We start from the raw sequence: 23,161 nt of genomic DNA on the forward strand, positions 1-23,161 counted from the left end.
AAATGTTAGCTTTGGAAATAAGAGAAGAAAAAGAGATTAAAGGATTTAGAGTAGGATCATAAGGAAACCTAATTATCCCTCTTTACAGATGAAATGATGGTATACTTGGAGAACCTTAGAGAATCAACTAAAAAACTACTAGAAACAATTTACAACTTTAGCAAAGCTGCAGGATACAAAATAAATCCACATAAATCATCAACATTTTTATATATTACTAACAAAGTCTAGCAGCAAGAGAAACAAAAATAAATTCCATAAATTCCATAAATTTGGGAATAATAACTCACTATTTGACAAAAATTGCTGGGAAAATTGGAAACTAGTATGGCAGGAACTAGGTATTGACCTAAACTTAACATTATATACCAAGATAAGATGGAAATGGGTTCATGATTTAGACACCAAGAGTGATAATATAAGCAAATTAGAAGAACATGAGATAGTTTACCTTTCAGATCTATGGAGAAAGAAGGAATTTGTGTCCAAAGAAGAACTGAAACTCATAATTGAACACCAGATAGATAATTTTTATAATATTAAATTAAAAAGGTTTTATACAAACAAAACTAATGCAGACAAGATCAGAAGGCAAACAATGAATTGGGAAATCATTTTTACATTTAAGGTTTCTCATTTCTAAAATATATAGAGAATTGGCTCAAATTTATAAGAATTCCAGCCATTCTCCAACTGATAAATGGTTAAAGTGTATGAACAGACAATTTTCAAATAAAGAAATTAAAACTTTCTAATCATGTGAGAAGGTGCTCTAAATCACTATTGATCAGAGAAATGCAAATTAAGACAACTATGAGATATCACTACACATCTCTCAGATTGGCTGAAATGACAGGAAAAGACAAAGATGAATGTTGGAGAGGATGTGGGAAAACTGGAACACTAATATATTGTTGATGGAACTGTGAATGGATATGGCCATTCTGGAGAACAATTTGAAACTATGTTCAAAAAGTTATCAAACTGTATATACCCTTTGATCCAGCAGTGTTTCTATTGGGCCTATATCCCAAAGAGATCTTAAAGGAGGGAAAGTAAAATCATGTGCAAAAATGTTTATGGCAGCCCGTTTTGTAGTGGTAAGAAACTGGAAATTGAGTGGATGTCCATCAGTTGGAGAATGGCTGAATAAGTTATCGTATATGAATGTTATGGAATATCATTGTTCTATAAGAAATCGTCAGGATATGATTTTTAGAGAGACCTAGAGAGACTTACATAAACCGATGTGAAGTGAAATGAGCACAGCAACACAATATTATAAGATGATCAATTCTGGTGATCGTGACTCTTTCCAACGATGAGATAATTGATGCCAGTTCCAATGATCTTGAGATGAAGAGAACCATCTACACCGAGACAGATGACTGTGGGAATTGAATGTGGCTCACAACATAATACTTTCACTCTTTTTGTTGTTCTTTGTTTGCATTTTGTTTTCTTATTCATTTACTTTATTTTTTATCTGATTTTTCTTGTGCAGCAAGAGAATTGTATAAATATGTTTATATATATATATATATATATATTGTATTTAATTATATTTTAACATGTTTAACATATATTGATTGCTTACCATCTAGGTGAGAGGGTGGGATGAAGGAGGAGAAAATCCGAAACACAAGGCTAAGCAAGAAGGATCAATGCTGTCAAATTATCCATGCATATGTTTTGGAAACAAAAAAATTTAAACCTCATTATCTGACAAACTGGGAAAACTAGAAAGTAGTTTGGCAGAAACTAGAGAGAAACCAATTATCTCACCCAATCTATCAAGATAAAGTAAAAACAAATACATGATTTGAATATAAAATATTATCATAAATAATTCAGAGGAGCATCAAAATATATACCTATTAGTTATATGGGAAAAGGAAGTCTTATAATGAAAGAGGAAATAGAGCACATCATAGAAAATAAAATAGATAAATAAAATGAGTAAATTTAAGAAAAAATAAAGAAAATCAGGAATGGGGAAGAAATTTCCAGGAATTTTCTCTAATAAAGACCTCACTTTTGAAATAATTAAAGAACTGAGCCAAATTTATAAGATAAGAGACATTATGAACAGGGAGTGTTCAGAAGAAAAAATCAAAGATATGATGAAGTCATGATAAAATTCTCTACTGATTGGACAAATTCAAATTAAAACAACTCAGATACTGCCTCATACCTATCACACTGATTAAAATTAGAGAAAGAGCAAAATGATAAACATTGGAGAGGAAGTGAAAAAAATGATGAAACATAGCATTATTGGTGGAGTTATAAACTAGTTTGATCATTTAAACAATTTGGAACTATACTCAAAGGACTATCAAATTTTTGCATACCACTTGACCCAGCAATTTTACTACAAGTTTGTATATTAAAGAGATCAAAGAAAAAGAAAAAAGACCCACATATTAAAAAAATTATTTATGGTAGCTCTTGGAAAGTTCTTTCTAGTTCTTAAAAATATCACCTTATGATGAATCAGAGTGTTATATGAGGACAGAGAATAATAAAGTGGAAAGAAGAGAATAAATGAGGAGGAGATTCATGAGTATAGCCTCAGTTGTGTTTTTTAATTGTTTATTTTGTTTTGTTTTGTTTTGTTTTAATTCTCATAGACACTGAATTTATTTTCAAAAAAAAAGTGCATAGAATTAAGGGCTTTTAGAAGGTAACCGATTTATAAATGCTTTTTTCCTTTTGCTATATATGATTCTAGAGGCCTAAATTGAAGTCACATGGACAGGTAATATTCAAATTGTAAAAGTTCCTTTCAAAATGACTGAGAGACACAAACCTTCTAGGCTCCTCCCTTGTGCCCAAAGCAAAGAATTCCTTCAAGTTATTTCTACTTTCTCCTTTTGTTCTATTATAACCATGATGTAGACAAATTAGGTTTCTTTATATCATGTCCATTGTAAAAGGGATAAAACTCCAGATATAGGAAGTTACATTTTGGGAAAGCATCCAACCTGTAGATATTTTTTTCTCATTCTTCGTTGGTGCCAACCCATGATAAAAGCTACAGAGAATATGAGAATTACTTCTTCAAAACAATAAAGGAAAACAGACATTAACTATGCAGACAAGATTAGTTTCTAGGAGACCAGCAAAAGTTACAACTCCAAACAATTCCAAAGAATAACTAAATAGAGATAAGCAGTGGTTCCTAGTGTGCGGCTTTTAAAAGTACAAACCCCTAATGTCTCAAATTAACTAAACAAAAATTTGAAATATACTTTCTTACAACTAGTTACTCCAGAGGACAACCTCCCAACAAAATCCTATAATTATTTACTCCTAAAACATTAAGATTCCAGTTTGAAAAGAAAACAAAAGGGAAAACAAGCATTTTTAACCCTTCAAGTGGTCTCTGTTAAGCAAAATCTCACTTAGAAATAGGACAGCTTCAGAAAATGATAAGAAATAAAAAGGTTCCCAGATATTGTAGGGAGAAAGGAAAAGCTTACCTTGTGGTGCTTTAGTTAACACTTATGTTTAATATAATACATGCATAACTATATATCTATACATGTGGGTATATCCATACATGCCTTTATATACATATGTACATACACACATGTGTATGTGTGTGTATAAGTGCATGGGTTTCCAACAAGGACTAGCACCTCTAATATGGGGGCTTGTTGAGCTCTTTTCAAGCCTGCTCCTCTACCTTTGGTGTCAACTTGACACCTATTGCTCCAAGAAACTATAGCATGCTGAGCAGCCACACCCCAGTAAAACCATCTTGGCAAACTGGCTAAATTAAGCTGAAGGTAATCTATGAGCCACAAACATTTCAGTGAGTTAGGAGGTTGTCTAGCCCAAGCGTGTAAAGACTTTCCTCAGCAGTATAGATGGATGAGAACAATTTGTTCCATGAAGATAGCCGAAGCAGGCACTGTGGAGCACTTAGAGCAGAGTCAGACATTAAAGATGCCAAGGTCATCCACTATATTCCAGGCCACTGCAAGGCATATCTACTTTTATCTTGTCACTGGAGTGAGGTTGATAACTTTGTGCAACTCTGCCTCACTTAAATGCAATTTATATACAAGTCAAAATATCACCTTGTGATATCATTGGTACTCTTCAACAAAAAATGATATAGATATATATTTATATTTGTATCCAAATCTATGATTAAGACAACGTTGATCAACAACTATTCTGAAATTTGTAGTTAAGAATCATACAACCAGTTCAAGTCAAAGGAGGAATTGCAACTGTAGTGTTTCTGATTTTTCAACCAATTATCTCTCTTTCCATCACCCTTATGCTCTGATACATAAATTATATAATATAGGTATTATTTTTTTCTTGATGTTTGATTTTGCAATATAGGAAACTCACCAGAGTTCTTCACTGATGTAATTCAGCAACAACTTCATAACAAAGTTTTAGGGAGAAATTCCAGAGCACACTGGAATGATAAGTGACTTGCCCAATACTGTGCAGTGATCCTCAAAGTCCAAAAAATTGTTGGGGTCTCTGAAATCCTTTCAGAGGGTCTACAAATTCAAAATTTTTTTTTTATTTCTAATATAGTAAATAGCTATAAATATAACCCATGTGAACAAAAACTCTTTGAACAGATCCTCTATAGTTTTTTAACAACATAAAGATACTGAGAACAAAAGTTTGAGAACCACTGCTAGAGGTTAGAGATAGATTAGAATTGATTAGAGAGGTGAGTTGAATCTAAGTTTTCCAACTAATCAGCTGACTCTCTCTGCAGTTCACTTTACTTCTGCATTGTTGCAGTTAAGAAATTCAAACTCATAGGGGTCAACTTATTTCAATATTACATAGCTTTTAAGTGGAAAAGCTATGACTTATATTATTTCATTCTCTATCACAATTGTGTTAAACCCGAATAATTATTTGAAAAGCCACAAATTAATTATCTATATTGAATTATATTTGTATTTGTTTTATTAAACATACCCCAAACATATTTTAAATGGGATTAAATAACTTGTTAGTGTCATACTAGTAGGTATCTGGGGTCAGATCTGAACTTAGGTCTTCCTGATTCCACACCCTACTATACTACCTAGCTATATCAAAGAGATAGTTAGGAGAGACCAAGTCCTGTATTCTGCATTTAGACAAGCCCAGCTAGAGAGCTGAAGTTTTAAGAAACATATTGAAGGTCAAAGGAGATTCTAATACCTTCTCTTGAATACTCTCTAATGCTCACTTAATGGAGATTGGCCCTGCTTTGAGGAAACTAATAACTGAAAATGTTAACTTTAAAAATGAGCCAAATCTCCCCCCCCGGGGGGTTCTATATCCAATTCTGAGTAGTATATTTTAATAACAGCTAGGACAATTTATAGTATGTCCAGAAGAAAGTGACCAAGATAGAGTTAGGTTTCAAAATTGTGTCATATAAGTAATCAATGAAAGAATTAACAATGTTTGACTTGGAGAAATACAACATGATCATAATCTTCAAATAGTTAGAGGGTCATTGTACCCTCTTTTGTTTCTGTTAATTTTGTCACTTGCTCTGTTGTGATTGGCCAAGCCCATAAAACTAGTTGATATTGGATGAGTTAATTGTCTTTATTGAGGGTAGCAATGGCTATAAGTAATAAAAAATAAACCAAATACAATTTCCTAACTCTCATTTTATTACACATTCAAGTCTTCTATACAATATTAATAATGCTCTTGATCTATAAAATGAAGAGAGAGGGGGAAAAGAAGGCATAACTAAAACTGTCTACATATTCCCAAATATGTGGATTTAAAATTCTGTCATTTATACATATATATTTTGAATACATGCATTTCTAAAATGCTATAGTTAAATATTCTAATAATTTACTAATATTTCCCTTTCATATTGATATTTAAGAAAAAATAACTCAACCACACTGAAAAGCCAAAAAAAAATTTAAAAAGAAAAAGATGAAAAACATATTTCCATATTATCCATGATGTTGAAAAAAATAAGAAAAACAAAGTGATAAAATTATACTTCAATTTATCCTCAGAGTTCATCAGTTCTCTCCCTTGGGGTGAATAGTATTTTTTCATCATGGATTCTCTGGAAATTTCTTGAATTATGGTCTTGAAGGGAGTAGCTAAGTCTTTCATATTTTATCATCCTCACAATAGTATAGTTAATGTTCTGCTGATTCTATTCATTTTACTTTGCATAACTTCAAAAAAGTCTTTTTATGTTTTTCTGAAACCATTCTGGTCATTCTTTCTTAAAGTATTTCATTATAGTCATATCCTACAATTTGTTCAGCCATTTCCTAATTTATGGTTAATCCTAAACTTTTCAATTCTTTGTCCCACAAAAGAGCTGCTATCAATATTTTGTTCATATAGATCTTTTTCATTTATCTTTGATTTGGGGGGGGTTACAAACCTAGCAGATGTATTGCTGGGTCAGTTATGCACAGTTTATAGACTCCACATTGTTCTTCAAAATTTTTGGACTAGTTCACAAGGCTACCAATAGTGCATTAGTGTCATACTTTTACTATATCCCCTTCAAGATTTGTCATTTTCCTTTTCTCTCATGTTAACCAATCTCATAGGTGTGAGGTGATTGATACCTCAAAGTTGTTTTAGTTTTCATTGTCTAAAAATGATTTCAATATTTTTTTTTATCAAATGACTATAGATAGTGAATAGATATTTAGTTAGGTCATCTTACTGAATTCAAATCTGTCCTCAGTCACATACTACTAGATGTGTGACTTTGGACAAGTCATTTAGCTCAATTTGCCTCAGTTTCCTCATTTGAAAAATGAGCTGAACAAAGAGCTAATAAACCACTTCAGCATTTTTTCTGAGGAAACTTCAAATGGGGTCACAAAGAGACGAACAGGAGTGAAAAATGTTTGAGTGACAAAAAAGATAGCTTTGATTTCTCCTTCTGAAAATTGCCTGTAAGGAACAAAATTTTAAGCCAAAGAATATGCAATCCTTAAGAGTGATGCCATTTAGGGGTAAATGTCATCTTTTCACCAAGTCAGCACTTCTGTCCATATCTTGTATTATTTAAAACCTAAGAATTTTGCTATTTTGTTATTGTTGTTAGGTTTTTTCTTCAAATAGGCACATAATGTGCCAAATAGAAATGTAAGAATGACCAACTGAAAATTCATCAAGAATTTGCTGTATCATCACAATCTCATCCTACCAAAGCCTAATTATCTAGTTCTTATTTTGTTCTGATGAAATTTAGTGGTTTTAAGTCTATTAAAAAATGAAGCTATTAAGCAGAGCCCCGTACTAGAAGTTTACTGCATTACTATGAGATTCTGTAGATGTGATTATTTACATATTATGTTTCAAATTTTCTCCTTTTTTGGATCAGTTTTGTTAAAATGTCGTTATTAGAGCTGTATGTTGGTATAACTAAAAACAGAAGTGGAAACACTTGGAGGCTGAACCCTTTATGAAATTTATTTTACTTTTTAAATTTAATCCCCAGTACTATGCACAGAAAGCCCAGGGGAAACATACACTAAAGGGAAAGCAAAGACATCTGCAGAAACTTGATAAAACTTTATTCAAATTATAGAAATGTTATAATAAAAATTGGTTAATTAAAACCATGTTTCTGAGTACCTTAATATTAATATAATCAAAAATAAGTACTACAAGGGTTTTGATTTTTGTCAGAATGCAGATTTCATTCATTATTATACAACAGAAGATAGGACTTGTTAGATCTGGATTTCATTGATACAAGGAATAGCTATGTGAGAAATCATCTACCAATGCAAGCTCACATTATATGTCTTTAAAAATTGCTTGGAATGTTGAGAAGTTGTGACTAAACCAGGGACCTCAATATTAATTACTTCCAGGCTAACTCTCGGACTATGATATGCTGTTTCTACTGACATGAAGTTAGAATTAATTTTTGATAGGATATTGAAGTGGTGCAGTGGATGGAGTTCTGAAGTTTCTGTCTCATCTTGCTCAGTTCAAATCAGGTCTCAGACATTTAGCTGTGTGACAATAGACAATGAAGTCACTTAATCCTATTTGCCTCAGTTTCCTCATCTGTAAAATGAGCTGCAGAAATGATAAAACTTTCTAGTATCTTTGCCAAGAAAATACCAAATGAGTCCACAAAAAGTCAGAGAAGATTGAAAAATGATTGAATAACAAAAAGTTTTGGTAGTCTAATTTAAGTTTTAGCACATTAAAATTTTATCAAGGCTTTTGAAACACCTCTTTAATGATCTCTCAGGGCATTATATGACTTTCTAACACAATAAACTGAAGAAAAGATGCTGATTTGCATTTTTCTTTATTTGGTTACTTATTGTAATTTCTTTATTAGTTTTCAACAATTACTTTTATAAGATTTCAATTTCCAATTTCTAATCCCTCCCCAAAATGTCAATCTATCCGATATAAATATACATGTACAATCATATTAAATATATTTCCACATTAGTCAACTTCTGAAAGAAGAATAAGAACAAAAGGCAGAAACCACAAAAAAAAAAAGAAAGAAAGAAACAACCCCCAAAAGTGAAAATATGCTTCTATTTGCATTTAAACTTCATGGTTTCTTCTCTGGGTGTGGATTGAATTTCCCATCATGTGTTTTTTGGAATACTGATTTGCCTTCATAGAAAGTTTTTCTCACTAAAGAATTACCTCTATCAAGGACATTATAGATTTTTACTTTAAATATAAATAATTTGGGGGCAAGAGGAGAGCACTAACAACTAGAGGAAGGAGTAAAATCCATGCATATATGATGTAGCACTTGAGCTAAACATTGAAGAGAATTACAAATCATAAGGAGAGCATTCCAAGCATGGGGGCACAGCCTAAGCAAAGACATGGAGGTTTGGAGGTTGGAGATGAAATATAATGTATGAAGCTAGTACAATTGGAGTATAGAGTACATGAAGAGCATAGTATGAAATAATATGAAATATGTTTTCTAGAATGGATAACCAACTCCAGACTGAAATTGGAGTCTGGAATTTATAGTTGGAAACTAAAGTACTCATAATGTAGACTGTGGAAGCTTTAATGGCAAACAGAATATAATTTACTTCAATCCCTACACTTCACAGATAAAGAAACTGAGTTCTAAGAAAGCAAACTGATTAGACTGATAATACACATGAAAGTTACAATGCTGGGATTCAACCTAAGTGTACTAGTTTTGGAAACTAGTGTCATTGATCCCAATCTGAAAACAATATGATTGCATATTACCTCCATGCAGCAGGGAAACACTGAAGTTCCTTTTTGAGTACAGTAGTAATCTGAGTCTAAGATATATTTATTTGGTCACTGTGTGAAAGAATTAGAGATGGGTAAAACTCAAGGCAGGAAGGATAATTAGGAGATTTTAGGGACAAGTCTGACATGGACTTATTAGTTCAGGTTCTGTTTTGATAGAGCATGTTTAAGTCTTTGAACAACTAATAAAAAAAGGTATGGTGAATCCTGAAATAGTAATAATATGCTATAGATATAGGGTAGCACTTAGTTCCCAAAGGTAAATCTGAATCTCTTCATGTTCATATGAAAACAGTTTGTAGTGTGCTTACTCTGCAAATATCCACCAAATCAGAGCAATACATAGAGAAAGAATGTCATGTAGGAATGGACAAGTAGGCCAGTTTGACAGAAATATAGAAGGCATGAAAAGGTCATCACGTGCACTCAGTTTGGAAAAAAAGAAGTTAGAGGCAGACTGCAAAGGATTTTAAATACCAGTACTAGTCACTGGAGTTTTTAACATTAAAAGAAATGAGCAATCCCTGAATCTTCCTGAACTTCCTGAGATGTTGAGATATATTTTTGGAATGTCAATTTGTCAGTTATGTTGTATACTAGGAGTATTTATATATAATACTTAGATATTTTATAGTATTTAGAAACAAAGATGAGCCAGGGAGACCAGTAAGAAAGCCTTTGCATTAGTGCAGGCAAAAAGTGATAAGAATCTGATCTAAAAAGAAAATGATATGAACCAAGAGAAGAGAATAAAAGTTGTAGGAATAGAATTATTAAATAATTTGATGATTGATATTGGGAAAAAAGAAAGACTAAAGAGCCAAGGATCACTGAGAAATTGCAACCTTGGATGACTGCTGATGCTCTTGACAGAAATAAAGAAGTTTTTGTTGTTTGTTTGTTTGCTTCAAAGCAATATGGCCCAATCATCAAAGATGAATATGTGTTCAAATAATAAGAAAAAGTGAACAAAAGCATCTCAGTTCAAGTACTATCAGATGTGACTTTTAATTCCAGTTCTCCCTTATTCTAAACTCAATATATTCTTCTCTATATTAATATTTTCCTCTCTTTTAGAGTTTAAAGAAAACTTGAAGATCACATAGTACAAAAGCTTCATTTTTAAATAAAAGGAATCAGAGGTCCAACAAGGTCCATTTATTTATTGTCACCCATTTAGTAAATGGTACACATGTATTTCAAGATGAACTGACAGTAATTTTCCCAAACTGAATGCCATTGAGAAAAATTAAACAATGAACAAGAAATATATTATCTTCCAATAGTCAAGACATTTTCATCTACTCTGGATCATTTTTGACACTTTCTCTTTTCATCTAAATAACATATTTGCTTGTGCCTTCTAAATTGTGTGCACTCATTGCAGCATTATGCCAGTTTAGTATAGAAATCAATAGAAATGTTGATTTCATCTTGGAAAAGTTTTCTAATTTTAAAAATTGTTGCTCTCTCATTTGGTTAACTATAGTTATCTTTTCTGTGCAGTCTATGATGCTCAAGAGGGCCAACAATGTATCTGAACCCCACGTGAACTGTAGTGTGGAATAGATTAATTTTTGTTTTATTTTATTGTTCACAAAGAAAGTTGCATGAGGGAATATTGGAGGCCAAAATTGTCTTTATAAGGAAATAGAATGTTAAAATAAAACAGATTTAACTAAGAGCTACTTAGCTCTTTAGTTAAATTCTTAACTAAGAATTCATAGATGAAATTTGGCAATATTTTCCATGAGCAATAAAATAAAGCCAAAAATCAAACAGGCATAAATGCCTCCTAAAAGAAGAATATCCAATAATATCACTAAATACTAGGTAAGTGACATAAAATCTGTTTCTTTCTCGTACTTTTTTTCTGCAATTTACATAAATCTTAATTATTGATAAATTATGAATCTGCTGTTTTGGTTCTGTAGGCAGGATGCTTTAGAAAGGATAATACTGGAATTAGAAGCAAAATACCAGAATTTAAATCCTATCTTTGACACTTAATATCCATATGATCATGAACAAGTTAATTAATCTCACTAAGCCTTAGTTTTCTCATCTGTAAAATGGGAACCAAAGTAACTGTTTACTACCTTCCTCAGGATTGTTGTGAGGATTCAATGAGATAATGTAAATTTTAAAGTATTTTAGGTTCATTATTATTATTATTAATTGGTCTACATTTTAAGTTGGATATATTACTTTAATTCTTTAGGTTTCAATTTCCATACCAGTAAAATAATAAAATTGGTCTAGATAATTTCTAAGTTTTCTTCCAGATTTAAAATAGCTAGAATGAATATTCATAGAAATATCTTCCTTCTTCAAGGAAAATATGCTCACTTATCTTAAACCAGAAAGGATTCCACAACTTAATTGAGAACATCAGTACTCTAAATATTCCCCAAAATTATTTTTATTCCCTAACTTTATATATTTGGCCTAGAAAAAAATCAATACTTTCCATATGTGTACTCAAAAACTGAACTCATTCACATTATCAAAATTTTGCTCCTAGTTCATAAGAGAAGTTTAATTTTAAAAAGACCAAAATATAAATAGATCATAAATAGTTATTGATTGATTGGAATAGCTGAAGATGAGAAAGTCATTACCAGTTCCTCCATACCATATTTCTCCAATGAGGCAAATACCTTGGATCCAATATATCTCTGGGAAGATTGTACAATACTACCACCACTCTCCTACACTCTGTAATTTAATTTAATTAGCTTTCTCTTTGTACTTCACACTCAGAACCCCATCTCTTCTCTCTGTATTTTTGCAATGGTTATTCCTCATGTCTGAGATAGGGGTACTTCTTTTTTGTTTCCTCTTTCCTTTGGTACATAGACTTGTGAATTCTTGGGAGGTAGATGTCATTTTCCCTTCTTCCTGGATATCTAAGCAATTCTATCAACTTCTGGAGAATTTAAAGTGGCAATAGGAATACTGGAAAATCCAATTCCTAAATACATGAAAAGAAAGAGTCCTCTATAGAGAGAAAAACCATTAGAAAAAAATGGTGGAGTTGCAAACTAATCCAACCATTCTGGAAAACAATCTGGAATTATGCCCAAAAAGTTATCAAACTTTGATCCAGCAGTGCTACTACTGGGCTTATACCCCAAAGAGATACTAAAGAAGGGAAAGGGACCTGTATGTGCCAAAATGTTTGTGGCAGCCCTGTTTGTAGTGGCTAGAAGCTGGAAAATGAATGGATGCCCATCAATTGGAGAATGGTTGGATAAATTGTGGTATATGAATGTTATGGAATATTATTGTTCTGTAATAAAGACCAGAAGGATGAATACAGAGAGGCTTGGAGAGACTTATATGAATTGATGTTAAGTGAAATGAGCAGAACCAGAAAATCATTATATACTTCAACAACGGTGCTGTATGAGGATGTATTCTAACAGAAGTGGATTTCTTCAACAAAGAGAAGATCTAACTCAGTTTCAATTGATCAAGGATGGACAAAAGCAGCTACACCCAAAGAAAGAACACTGGGAAATGAATGTAAACTGTTTGCATTTTTGTTTTTTTCCCAGGTTATTTTTACCTTCTGAATCTAGTTCTTCCTGTGCAACAAGAGAACTGTTTGGTTCTGTACACATATATTGTATCTAGGATATACTGTGACATATTTAACATGCATAAGACTGCTTGCCATCGGGGGGAGGGGATAAAGGGAGGGAGGGAAAAGTCGGAACAGAAGTGAGTGTAAGGGATAATGTAAATAATTTTTTTTCAAAAGAAAAATCAAATAGATGAAGACTGCATATTAATGAAATTATAAAATGCTATTGAATGCAGATAATTGAATAAATCACTCTAAATACCAAAAAAAAAAAAGAAAAGAAAAGAAAAAATTGCCATTTGACCATAATCAGGCTGTAATCAGTGGAGGTAAAGTATGAAATAAGTCATGAGTAGCACTATTGTAAATATCCCAATGAGGCCTACAAAAAGGCCTTTCAATCTAATTTTTTATTATTACCTAATATTCCCTTTTCTTTGTATGGAAACAAAATGGCTTGTCCCATATGTGATTTGTGCTTATATTCTGAATACTTTTTGTACTTCCCCCTACACTGTCTCAAGGAGAATGCTCTAGCCAAAAAAACAGAATTGTTCCTTAGGAATGTGAGGTAAAGTATTTAAGCTATTGGTTTAATTGAATTAATATTGACCCAGCTAATATTAATTGATGAATTAGAGTAGTGGTAACCTGGGGACTTCCAGTTAAGATGGCGGAGAGGAGGCTCACAGCTGCATAAGCTCCACGCTTTCTCTCACTATCCATTTCATTACAAGCCTCTGAATCAATGCTTGACTGAAAAAAACCCACATATAGTTACCAAGAGAAGCCATCCTTGAGATCTGCCAAGAAAGGTCTGTCTTTACTGGAGGGCTGGGACGGTTTTAGATCGGGCGCAGGCGGGCAGTGGCAATGAGAGCACGGGAGCAGACTGGAGAGGGGGTGGAGAGTGATCGCAGCCGTCTCTGCAAGGAGAGCTTCGCTACAGGTTTGGAACCTGCAGCAAGTCAGCAGCCCAGCAGAGAAGCTAAAAACACCGGGGCTGAAGAATACAACCCCAAACAGCTGGAGTCCCTCAGGACCTGGCCGCCCCTCCTTCCCCCCCCTCCCCCCACAGTGACTCAGCACGCTTTGGGATCTCAGAGCGCAGGCACAGCACAGTCCTGCTAGTGCCTCACTGCTGCCCCCTGCAGTCTGTAGAGGAAGCTCGATAACACACCCAGCCCCCCCCCCCCAAAGAAAGACCCCAGTTTTTTCTGTTTTTCTTTGGTAGTTTGTCTCTGATTAATAGACAGAATGAGCAAGAAGCTGAAGAGGACTTTAACCCTTGACAGCTTCTATACAGATAGAGAGCAGACTCTAAATCCTGAGGAGACTAAAAACAGGCAGTCCCCAGGTGAATCCCCAAAGGAGGAGAGCATCTGTTCCTCAGCACAGATGAACCTCATAGAAGTGATTAAAAAGGCTCTCACAAGGGAGCTAGAAGAAAAATGGGAAAAGGAGAGGGAGGCTTGGCAAAAGAGCCTGGAGAAGTCAGTTAAAGAGAAAGTGGATAAAGAAGTAAAATCCTTGAAAAATAGGATTAGTGAACTGGAAACAGAAAACAGCTCTCTAAAAAACAAAATTGGCGAAATGGAAAAAAATTCCACAGAACAAAAGAACTCAATTGGACAATTAGAAAAAGATTTTTAAAAAGTGAGTGAAGAGAATACTTCACTGAAAATCAGAATTGAACAAGTGGAATTGAATGACTCGAGGAGACAAGAAGAATCAGTCAAGCAAATCCAAAAAAATCAAACAATGGAGAAAAATGTGAAATACCTTCTGGGGAAGACAACAGACCTGGAAAACAGATCCAGGAGAGACAATCTGAGAATCATTGGACTCCCAGAAAAACATGATGAAAAAAAGAGCCTGGACACTATTTTCCAGGAAATTATCAAAGAGAACTGCCCAGAAGTCATAGGAACAGAGGAAAAAATAAACATTGAAAGGATTCATCGATCACCCACTGAAAGGGATCCTAAAATCAAAACACCAAGGAATATAGTGGCCAAATGCCAGAACCCTCAGATGAAGGAAAAAATATTGCAAGCGGCTAGAAAAACCCAATTCAAGTATCAAAGAGCCACAATAAGGATCACCCAGGATCTGGCAGCATCCACATTAAAAGATCGAAGGGCCTGAAATATGATATTCCGAAAGGCTAAGGAACTTGGTATGCAACCAAAAATAACTTACCCAGCGAGAATGAGCATCTTTTTCTAGGGAAGAAGATGGACATTCAACGAAGTAAGCGAATTTCATCTATTTCTGATGAAAAAACCAGAACTTAACAAAAAGTTTGATCTACAAATATAGAACTCAAGAGAAATCTAAAAAGATAAAGATTAATCTTGGGAAATATATTTTGACTATATAGATGTATAAAGAATACATGTATACCTTGTTCTAGAAATTGATGTGGAAAGGACATTGTACCAGAAAAAGGGTAAAGTGGGGGTAGTACATCTCATGAAGAGGCATAGGAAACCTATTATATCTGAGAGAAAGAATGGAGGGGGATGAATATAGTGGGTATCTTACTGCCGTCAGAATTGACTTTAAGTGAAAAATCTTAAGACATATTCAATCTATGGTGAAACTTCTCCCATCTCATTGAAAAGTGAGAAGGGAAAAGTGAAAAGGGAAGGAATAAGCTAAGCGGAAGGGAATACGGGAACTGGGAGGGAAAGGGGTAAGATAGGGGGAGGAACTCTAAGGCGGGGGAGAGATACTAAAAAGGGAGGGCTGTGAGAAGCAATTGGTGCTCACAAGCTTAATACTGGGAAGGGGGGGAAAGGGGAAAGAAGGGAGAAAAGCATAAACCGGGGTTAACAAGATGGCAAGTAATACAGAATTGGTCATTCTAACCATAAACGTGAACGGGGTAAACTCCCCCATAAAGAGGAAGCGGTTAGCAGAATGGATTAAAAGCCAGAATCCTACAATATGTTGTTTACAGGAAACACACCTGAAGCGGGGAGATACATGCAGGTTAAAGGTAAAAGATTGGAGCAAAATCTACTATGCTTCAGGTGAAGTCAAAAAAGCAGGGGTAGCCATCCTGATCTCAGATCAAGCTAAGCAAAAATTGATCTAATTAAAAGAGATAAGGAAGGACACTATATCTTGCTAAAGGGTAGCATGGATAATGAAGCACTATCTATATTAAACATATATGCACCAAGTGGGGTAGCATCTAAATTCTTAAAAGAGAAACTAAGAGAGCTGCAAGAAGAAATAGACAGTAAAACTATAATAGTGGGAGATCTTAACCTTGCACTCTCAGAATTAGATAAATCAAACCACAAAATAAATAAGAAAGAAGTCAAAGAGGTAAATAGAATACTAGAAAAGTTAGATATGAGAGTAGTGGTAACCTACTTTCTCTTTTCACTAGATAGATAACTATAAAATAATGAATCCATAACAAACCACAAAGGAAGATAAAGGACAGGTATTAGCAAAGTTGCCAATTCCTATGACCTCAATCCAACCATATCTAGGTAGAAACTGTTCTCCCTTGCTCTTATGGTAATGAGTGATAAAGTGCTAGGGTTAACTTCTCATACAACTAGTGGAGACTTTGTTCCTCTCCTCCAAGAAGTTAGAAAGAAGCCTGCAGATCCTGATGAAATGATTCTGTAGAACGAAATGATTCTGTAGAACCTCTATTGATTAAGAGATCATTTGAGGCCTAGAAGTCATTAGATAACAAGGATGAGGGTGGGGAAATGTATCCTTCCAGAGTTATTTCAGCTGAAGATACACTAAGGGCTCCAGTGCTGTATTTCATAACAGCTCCTGTGATTATAGTGCCAATAATTTCAACATGTCTTTGAGTCATGATGCCAATGATTAATTTTTCTCAAAAATCCTTTTCTTTATTTTTCCTTTTTTTCTTTTTCTCATTCATTCTTTCTTTTTCTTTCTTCTTTCTCTTTTTTCTCCCTCTCTTTTTTCCTTTTTTTTTCTTTTTTCCTTCCTTGTTTCTATCAGCAAACTCATAGAGCTCCAAAATTTCCCTTATTTTTGTCATTCTCATGCCTTCTTTACATGCCTTCCTTAAAACATCTTCTCCTCTTTGAACTGCAAGGTCCAAGAAGCTTCTCTCATTTCATGGGAGATCTTAACTTCAGGTTTGTGAAAACACTGAACCTAATCCCATAAACTGTTTGGTTCCTTTCCGCAAAAAGCACTTTCTCCACCCATTTCCAAGTGAAGTTTCTCTTCCTGTTTTACTCCCAAATTATCTAATATCTCCCCAATCAAAATCTTATTTCTGCATCCCTTTTGCTCATTGGTAGGGCCTAGAAAAAAAAAAAAAACATGGGTCTAATAAAGGACTATTTCTCGTGGTCTTACCATCTATTTCACTAACTTTCAAGCATATAGGTTATTGAATAATGGTGAAGGCCCATTCCCTGGGAAGGGGAGGGGACATAATTATTTTTCTTCCCATGTAACCCTTCAAAACAAATGTAAATATAAATAAATCTTGTACCTTAGTCCTTCCAAATCATTTTATTCTTTTCCTTCTAAGAGAGGGATGGGATTAATAAAACCACAGTAGAGTGATCACCATAGATATGACATCTATGTCTTCTCTTTGGTGCAATAAATGAGTAACCCAAGTTTGATCTGACAGTTAAGTTAAATCCTGAGAAGCCAGAAAGCTTAGGACTTGAGCTTAAGGTAAGAGAGAAGATTTGGACTTAGAATTACAACTATACTATATAGACAGTGAACTAAATTATGAACCTCATCCCTCTCCAAAGAATGAGGTAGCATAAGATGGGAAGAGGAATTATGCTTCCTATGTATTAGGGGAATAGCTCACATATTTTTTGAAGCAAATAAATATTCCTTTGTAAAAGCTAATTCTAGTATTGGTAGCCCCCAAACATGAGGTAACATTTTGAGTGAAGATTTGAGCCATTGGTAGAAAACTGTAGATACCCTCCCAATCTCTTTAAAGGTACCAGAGAATCTGAGAAAGAGAACAAATATATTTGATATTTAAGCAATAGGGGACAAAATGACTAGCTACAAATGATAATAGATGATGTGATTTTAACTGATGTGATGGCTACAATCTGTTACAATGAGGATTTATTTTAGGTTATTAAACTTTTCTGAAACCAGAAAAACATACCTTTATATGTTAAGAATTCATTTAAATTTCTTTCTAGGTCAAACCAAGAACCAAGTTCTAATTTAATTCAGGATTGTAATATTTTCTGAATTTCCACATTTAATATGGCAAAACATGTCCAAAAATGCTTCCTTAGAAATGCTTTATAGGCAGTCCCCAATTTCTAAATGGGTTTCATTCTAAAATTTTATTGTTAATCCCATTGTTTTAAACTCAGACTCCATAAAAAGTCTTTTAAAATCTTTTTTATAATTGGACTATATAGCACTAATATTGCTAGCCTTAGTTTGAGGACACTCAGGAATGAGAGTACCATGACATGAGACATATGTCTCTCATCTGCCTTTTCCCAAGTAATCTCAAGCATACTGTGAATCTAATAGATGTAATCTCTGAATAAAGTATTTTTTTCACAAGAATACATCATTCACTTATGTTATTGACTGTGTATTTCATGAGGTGGTTGTCCCCTTACTTTCTCCCATTCAATCCAATTGGGGGATATTTAAAAGCCACTCATGTTTTGTCTTGATATGAGAAATGAAAATACTTCAGTAGAGAGTCTAAGAGGCATATGCTATCAAGTTGAGCCTAGCATCAGAAGCAAATCTTGAGGTAATTGTAACAGATGTAAGTCTGATATAGTGGAATGTATGCTTCCTGAAGCCCCACCATCTTTATTTTCCCTAAGGATATTTATGGGCAAATCTAGTTTTTTGCTGATTCAGCCATCTCAAAATTTAAATTTAGAAAAAGGATGAGAGAAACCTCCAAATCTAGACTCAGAAAGGAAACAGAATTTTGTGTGAGACTCAATTCTTCTATCTGTGAAATGAGGTTGATCATATACTTGATGAACTTACCTTTCAACTTACCTTACTCAGTTCTTCTATCTGTAAAATGAGGTTGATCATATACTTGATGAACTTACCTTAAAAGAGTTTTTTTCAATATATTCAACTAAAGAAATATTAACTGTTAGTGCTATTGTGGTTATTATTAGCCTAGACCTGTGATTCCATTGATGTAAAGAACTTCTGATCTTGAAACTCCACCAATGCAGTTCAGCAATTCCTAAGTAACATGGTCTTAAAATAGGGGTTATTGCTATTTTTACATAGTGAAACCCTTTGGCAGATCAAATGAGTTCACATATATGAAAACATTTTGCACATTTAAAGCACTCTAGAAATGTTAGCTATTACTTAAGCACATCTCAAAATTTCTTAAATCAAAAAAATAAAATATACAAGGGAGAATACCAGCACTTTACATGTGCTATGCTATTTAAAAATGTTATCTCATCTGATCTTCAGGATGACTCTGTGGAGTAGGTGCTATTATTATCTCCATTTTACAGTTTAGGAAACTGAGGTAGAGATTAAGTAATTTGCCAAGTCTCACAATAAGTTAATGTCAAAGGTCAGATTTGAACTCAGACTTCTAAGACTCTAATTCTAGTACTCCATCCATTGTGTCTACTAATTGCCTCTAAGGCTCAAAAATAAGTTAGATAAACACTTGCTATAATTATAAAGAAAATTAAAAGTTAATGAAAATAAAGAATTTTTTCCCTTATGAAAGATGATGAAACTATTGAAAGCTATCTACAGACTTGGGCTCAGTGGATCTCAGGTTAAGAAAATTGTTTTAAAAAGCTGCTTGGGAGATAATTGTATAAATATGCATGCATATATTGAATTTAAAATATATTTTACTATGTTTAACATATATTGGATTACTTGCCATCTAGTGGAGGGGGTGGGAGAAGAAGGGAATTGGAACACAAGGTTTTGAAAGGGTTCATGTTGAAAAATTATTCATGCATATGTTTTGAAAAAAAAAAAAGCTTTAACAAAAAAAAAAAAAAGAAAGAAAGAAAGAAAGAAAGTTACTTGGGGTAACAAGCAATTCCATGATTTGTTTGATGTTCACAAAGCCAGCATAAAATATTTGTTTAAAAAAAAAACAGCACAGTGCCTATCCTGGCACATAATAGAAGCTATAAAAATGCTTATTCATTTCTTCCTTCTCTTCACTATGTCAGGAAAGATTTAAACTCTGATGGTCATGAAACTAAATCAAGTACTTTATCCACTATGCCATGCTGATTCTCTCATCTATTATTATTATTGTAAATTACAGTGTTAAAGCAAAAAATCAGCTTAGATATAGAATCTTAACTTGGCTTTTAGTAATAGAAAATAACAAAAGGCAGATTTACTATAGAAATAAAGACTGAATTTTTCTGCTTATCTCAATGTGACTTTCTATAGTAGTTCATTGGGTACAAATTTTCAAAAGAAAAGAAGCATTAGCTGCAATAAATTAGAAAAATGCATTTACAATCTGGCAGAAATATGCTCTTTCTCTAGGCAAAGATTATCACACTTTTCAATTTTAATTTTTATTATAATCTATTAGTGACATTTCAAAGGATATTTTCCAAGTATTTGTACATCAATTACTTTTTATTTAATTTAAGAATAAAAAGGTATTTCTGTAATAGCTCCTTGCATGCTTAGCAGCCAGGTGATAAAATCTGATCTGGAATAGAATTGGACATTGAAACCAGATCAAGAATATATCTCTAGAAACTTCCAGAATGACCAATAATAGCAATCTGTCTTATAAGTCAAAACTGACTTACAAGTGGTTGATCATGTGGTCAGGCAACTTACAATGATTAAAATGATAGAAGTGACATTTTAATTTTGTTTGTCTAAAGAATTAACTTTTGCTGTTCCCTCTGAAGTTCAGAGGATATTGCAACAGATTGTACCGTGATTAGAAAAAGCTAGAGCTACAATTGCCATGCATGAAGGAATTAATCAATGCCAAGTTGATTTACAAATTAACTAAATTAATTTGGAAAAATAAATGAAAAATATTTATTAACTACTTACTATATCGCCAACTCCTAGACTAAATTCTGGAATATAAGTATAAAAATTGAAACAGCCCTTAAACCCAGTAGAGGGATAAGACAAGACCTATCCAGGGAAGTAAGGCCAGGGAAAGGTGTTATTATAATTTAGAAAGTGGTAGGAAGGGTGAAAGTAGTCAAAGGAGAGTAGAGACTTTCTAATCTTTCTAATAGCAATGGAATTATTTATTTGATTATAGTTCCAGGACTGGAAAGGGGCTAGAGTGAAATTGTGGTTGCAAGATGGTAATCAGGAAGAAACATAGGAACAACAAGATGGAAGAATAAACTTTTTTTCTGATTATTATGACTAGTCAGACATTTCGAAAACAGAAATTCTGTCTCAAATATAAAGCAAATTCTGCTGTCTCTATAGCCTAGGATACCTAGAATCCAAAAAAACTGTTAGGAAATAATGAACTGAGATTTAGATACAGTGCGCTCATTTGTCATCTCTCTCCCACCTCCCACAATACTAACATTGAAGTTACACTAGCAGATCCCAGGACACAACACAGGCTTGCAACAAAATCAACACTTATGTATCTTGTCCCAATCCCCTCTGTCTCTTTCCTCTTGGAGACATTGGCTCCAGCTAGTATGGTCACAGCCTTACAGGAACAAAAATCTTTCAAAGGTATAACCCCATTGTACTAGTGCTACAAAGTTCTGAATTGACTGTGTCATAGTGAACAACCCTATAGCATTAGTGCCCCAAACTGCTGCTCCAATCCAAATAAATAAGAAATGGAAGGACTTGAGGACATTGTGTGGAGGAAGGGGAAATGAGGGTATTGTATACAACACTTAACTAAACTGGAAGGGAATATCATAGGAGTCCAGCAGCTGGGACTATTATGATCATCCAAAAGATACTTATGCCATAGACCAAAGTTGGTGAAATGTGAATGGCCCAGTGTGAGAGCAAGTTGAGGTGTTGAAGGAATCAAGTCAAAAAGTAATCTATGGGGAAAGTAAGAGAAAGGAAAAAAATATGGCTGCAGCCGGAAAAGTGCTAGAATTAACTTAAACCAGCTCAAAAAGACCCAATGTAAAATTTGTAGGGTGAGACAGCTCAAAAATGCTACAAATGCTACAAATGCTACAAATCAGGGTCTCATTAATTTTCTAGACTTAAGAAAGCAATGGGAAAAATATCAGAAATGTTTAAAACTTAAAAATATACCCTATAGTATGTTTGTTTGAGATCTTGTTAAATATTTGCCAACACATCCTTAACCAAAGTATATTTAAATGTAATGAGCTATTCGGAAACTAACCAACATATCAACTCAAGAGAAGAAATTCCAGAGCCAAAAGGCCCTATGTTTTCCAGGTATGGTTTCTCGTCTATATGGTAAAATGACTAATTGGCCATGAAAGTAGAGAAAGGGAGGCAAGTATCAAAAAAAATTGGTCAATCTTTTTCCAAGGAAGTTATATTTTTCCTCATTTTAACTATTGTAAAGTCCAGATTAGCTCCCTGGAGGCCTCAGAATCAGCTAGACTTAGGATAAGCAAAAGTTTTTGGTCTTCAGCGGGAGACGTGAAGAAGACAGACAAACTGTCACAAGTTCTCCACCAACCTCTCTTCTGGTCCTGTTGCAAAGTGAAGTCCTTTCACCTCTCTCACCTCATCCTTAATCCTTACCTACAATTATCTGTATACACCAAACATTGAGCCAACACAGAACAGTGAGAAGAGCCATTTTTCCAAACATATGTTAATAGAATCATTGTCCAATAGGTCATTAGCCTTAAGTAATTGGTTGTTTGACTCAAGCACACCTTTTAAGAGTTTCAGACCTTTACATCACCAGCTTTCTTTTGTTTTAGAACACAGGTGATCGTGCCCTCCCTGACTTCTCAGGAAAGAGGTGAAAACACCAAAAAGGAAGTGATCACCCCCCCCCAACTTCTCAGGAAAGGAGGTGAAAGCACTAAAAAGGAGATGATCACATCTTCCCTGACTTCTCAGGAAGAGAGATGGAAAGCACCCAAGAGAAATGGGGAATTGTTAGCGGGTTTCTGGGCTGAAGGGTCTTACTAGAAACAGGTATGCATAAACCCATCAGCATGGGGAGTATTAAACAAGTACATAGCAATAAAGCATAGATTAGCTGTGATGACTCTTCTAACAGCTGATGTAGGCTCAATGTGGTGTAATAAATACAAATTGTACATGTAAGGAGTGATATAACAAACAATATAAATCAACATGGTG

This window comes from Antechinus flavipes, chromosome 4 (genome assembly GCF_016432865.1).
Source record: "Antechinus flavipes isolate AdamAnt ecotype Samford, QLD, Australia chromosome 4, AdamAnt_v2, whole genome shotgun sequence".
NCBI lineage: Eukaryota > Metazoa > Chordata > Mammalia > Dasyuromorphia > Dasyuridae > Antechinus > Antechinus flavipes.